Below are 4,858 nucleotides of genomic sequence, written 5' to 3' on the forward strand. Positions count from 1 at the left end.
AACAAAGGTAGTGGAGGTGATGACATTCCAGTTGAGCTATTCCAAATCCTGAAAGATGATGCTGTGAAAGTGCTTCACTCAATATGCCAGCAAATTTGGAAAACTCAGCAGTGGCCACAGGACTGGAAAAGGTCAGTTTTCATTCCAATCCCAAAGAAAGGCAATGCCAAAGAATGCTCAAACTACCACACAATTACACTCATCTCACACACTAGTAAAGTAATGCTCAAAATTCTCCAAGCCAGGCTTCAGCAATATGTGAACCGTGATCTTCCAGATGTTCAGGCTGGTTTTAGAAAAGGCAGAGGAACCAGAGATCAAATTGCCAACATCCTCTGGATCATAGAAAAAGCAAGAGAGTTCCAGAAAAACATCTATTCCTGCTTTATTGACTATGCCAAAGCCTTTGACTGTGTGGATCACAATAAACTGTGGAAAATTCTTCAAGAGATGGGAATACCAGACCACCCGATCTGCCTCTTGAGAAATTTGTGTGCAGGTCAGGAAGCAACAGTTAGAACTAGATATGGAACAACGGACTGGTTCCAAATAGGAAAAGGAGTTCGTCAAGGCTGTATATTGTCACCCTGCTTATTTAACTTCTATGCAGAGTACATCATGAGAAATGCTGGACTGGAAGAAACACAAGCTGGAATCAAGATTGCCAGGAGAAATATCAATAACCTCAGATATGCAGATGACACCACTCTTATGGCAGAAAGTGAAGAGGAACTCAAAAGCCTCTTGATGAAAGTGAAAGAGGAGAGTGAAAAAGTTGGCTTAAAGCTCAACATTCAGAAAACGAAGATCACGGCATCTGGTCCCACCACTTCATGGGAGATAGATGGGGAAACAGTGGAAACAGTGTCAGACTTTATTTTTCTGGGCTCCAAAATCACTGCAGATGGTGACTGCAGCCATGAAATTAAAAGACACTTACTCCTTGGAAGGGAAGTTATGACCCACCTAGATAGCATATTCAAAAGCAGAGACATTACTTTGCCAACAAAGGTTCATCTAGTCTAGGCTATGGTTTTTCCAGTGGTCATGTATGGATGTGAGAGTTGGACTGTGAAGAAGGCTGAGCGCTGAAGAATTGATGCTTTTGAACCTTGGTGTTGGAGAAGACTCTTGAGAGTCCCCTGGACTGCAAGGAGATCCAACCAGTCCATTCTGAAGGAGATCAGCCCTGGAATTTCTTTGGAGGGAATGATGCTCAAGCTGAAACTCCAGTACTTTGGCCACCTCATGCGAAGAGTTGACTCATTGGAAAAGACTCTGATGTTGGGAGGGATTGGGGGCAGGAGGAGAAGGCGATGACAGAGGATGAGATGGCTGGATGGCATCACTGACTCGATGGACGTGGGTCTGGGTGAACTCTAGGAGTTGGTCATGGACAGGGAGGCCTGGTGTGCTGTGATTCATGGGGTCGCAAAGAGTTGGACACGACTGAGCGACTGATCTGATCTGATATGAAGTGGAAAAAGTCGTGTCTCAAAATTCTATAATGCTGTAAAAAATAAATTATATCATGTTGGCCAGGCTTAGTGAGAGCATAATTGAAAAGCTAAACAGGAGAGTGATTTGACACTGGTGAGATCTTACTAAGCTATTAGGTCAAAGTTGTGCTGACAGAGAGCTGTACCTGAGAACCCGATAGAACTTTCGCATTGAACTGTGGATTTGGCCATAGAAATTTTCCTAGATCAATCAACTAAAAATATTACATTTAGGTTCATGTAAACATTGCACAAGCATTAGATATATGATATTGATTTCATATATCATTTAATATATGATATTTAATAGTAATGAGTAAGCTTTACAAATTCTATACCTCTCTAAATTTCTTACTATATGGTATGTAACTGAGATATTGAGAAAAGAAACTATTCAGATATAAATCCAGATTTTGAAATGTCTGAAATATATGTATGTGTATATAGGGCCTTTCTGATGGCCGAGCAGGTAAAGAATCCACCTACAATGCAAGAGACACAGGAGATGTTGTTGGTTCGATCCCTGGGTTGGGACGATCCCTTGGAGGAGGAAATTGCAATCCACTCCAGTACTCCTGCCTGGGAAAATCTTATGGACAGAGGAGCCTGGTGGGCTACAATGCATGGGGTTGCAGTGTCGGACACGACTGAGTGACTGAGCATGCATGCACATCAGATAGTATGAGAAATTCAACTGAGTTTTTCTTTTTGAGAATTGTTTTAGCTATTTAAAATTTAAAAAAAATTTTAATATGAATTTATTTTATTTTTTTATTATTTTTTTAATTTAATTTTATTTTTAAACTTTACAATATTGTATTGGTTTTGCCATACATCAACATGAATTCACCACAGGTATGCACGTGTTCCCCATCCTGAACCCCCCTCCCTCCTCCCTCCCCATACCATCTCTCTGGGTCAAATCAGTGCACCAGCCCCAAGCATCCAGTATCATGTTTTAGCTATTTTAAGTTCTTTACAAATGAGAGTGAAGTTGTGCAGTGATTAGAACTCGTACGTACTGCTGATGAGAGTTTAAAATGGTACAACCACTTTGTAAAGTTGAAGTGTTTCATCTAGTTATACATACACATATGAGACAGTCATTCTATTCATATAGACGATTGAAGAAAAATGAAAGCATATGCTGACAAAAAAAACCTTGTTTGTAAACGTGGATTAGTTTAATATATGTGTGTGTGCTCAGTTGTGTCCGATTCTTTGCGACCCTATGGGCTGTAGTCCTAAATTCCTCTGTCCATGGGATTCTCCAGGCAAGAATGGGTTTCTATTTCCTCCTCCACAAGATCTGCCCAACCCAGGGGTTGAACTCACATCTCTGGCATCTCCTGCATTGGCAGGCGGATTCTTTATCTGTGAGTCACCTTATAAACAATAGAAAAAAAAAAAAAAAACAATTGACTATCCACAAGTTGATGAATAAACTAGATGTAGTGTATACATACAAAGGAATGTTATTTAATGTTAAAAATGTAACAAATTAATATCAAGAACAATGTGTTAAGTGATTTTATTTATATAATATTCTGGAAAAGGCAAAATTATAAGGACAAAAAATTTTGCTTAGAAGTGAGAATAAGAGGAAATATAAAAATTGGCAAGGAAGAACTGTTTATTGTGGTGACGTTTACATGATTGATGTTTGTGTCAAAAATTTATAAAACTGATCAAAAAGGGTAATTTATGATATGCAGATTTAAGCTTAATTAACTTTAAAAAACAAGTGGTTAAAGTCCATTAGACAGGGTCATTTTTCCACTTAACTCTATTTGTGAACTTGACATGCAGTGTGGTAAGTTTTGAGGCAATAGTGGCAAACCAATTAGACAAAAATTTTGGCTTTTATGAAACTCACATTCTAATGAGGAAAAGCCTAATAAATAAATATATAAATCAGTTAAGTATATACTATTTTACATGGTGATAAAGACTACAAAATAAAGTAAAATTATCAAAATGCAATGAACTACAATGCAATTATAAAAATCATTAACTTTTTGGTAGCAACTTTCAGATTTTCTATGTATAATATTGTGTCTCCTGCAAACAGTGACAGTTTCTCTTCTTCTTTTCCGGTTTGGATTCCTTTTATTTCATTTCCCTTGGACTGCCATAGCTACAGCTTCTAAAACTATGTTAAATAAAAGTGGCAAGAGTGAACATCCTTGTCTTGTTCCTGATCTTGGAGGAAATGCTTTTAGCTTTTCACAGTTGAGTATGATGTTTTCTGTAGGTCTGTCATATATGGTCCTTATTATGTTGAGGTTTGTTTCCTCTATGCTCACTTTCTGGGGAACTTTTTTCTTAAATAGGTGCTGAATTTTTTGTTCTTTTTGAGAACTTCTTGAAGAAAGAAAGTAAATGTGTTGCTCAGTCATGTCCAACTCTTTGTGACCCCATAGACTATAACCTGTTAGGATCCTCTGTCCATGAAATTCTCCAGGCAAGAATACTGAAGTGGGTTGCTATTCCCTTCTCCAGGGGATATTCCTGTCTCAGGGACTGAATTGGAATCTCCTGCATTGCAATAAGAGTATTTACCATCTGAGTCACATGATATAATTAGATACTCTAAATTACTGCAGTGTAAGTCCACATACCACCTCAGTTATATGATGTGCCTATTGATTTCACTTGTAAATATTATATGTATATATTTGTAAGTATACATACAATTTATGGAGTCAAATACATTTACTTTTTTCTTTATCAATGCAAAGAAATAGAGGAAAACAACAGAATGGGAAAGACTAGGGATCTCTTCAAGAAAATCAGAGATACCAAAGGAACATTTCATGCAAAGATGGGCTCGATAAAGGACAGAAATGGTATGGACCTAACAGAAGCAGAAGATATTAAGAAGAGATGGCAAGAATACACAGAAGAACTGTACAAAAAGATCTTCATGACCCAGATAATCACAATGGTGTGATCACTGACCTAGAGCCAGACATCCTGGAATGTGAAGTCAAGTGGGCCTTAGAAAGCATCACTACGAACAAAGCTAGTGGAGGTGATGGAATTCCAGTTGAACTATTCCAAATCCTGAAAGATGATGCTGTGAAAGTGCTTCACTCAATATGCCAGCAAATTTGGAAAACTCAGCAGTGGCCACAGGACTGGAAAAGGTCAGTTTTCATTCCAATCCCAAAGAAAAGCAATGCCAAAGAATGCTCAAACTACCCCACAATTGCACTCATCTCACACGCTAGTAAATTAATGCTCAAAATTCTCGAAGCCAGGCTTCAGCAATACGTGAGCCGTGAACTTCCTGATGTTCAAACTGGTTTTAGAAAAGGCAGAGGAACCAGAGATCAAATTGCCAACATCCTCTGGAT

Source organism: Bison bison, unplaced genomic scaffold (assembly GCF_000754665.1).
Source record: "Bison bison bison isolate TAMUID 2011002044 unplaced genomic scaffold, Bison_UMD1.0 scf7180017864246, whole genome shotgun sequence".
In the NCBI taxonomy this organism is placed as follows: Eukaryota; Metazoa; Chordata; class Mammalia; order Artiodactyla; family Bovidae; genus Bison; species Bison bison.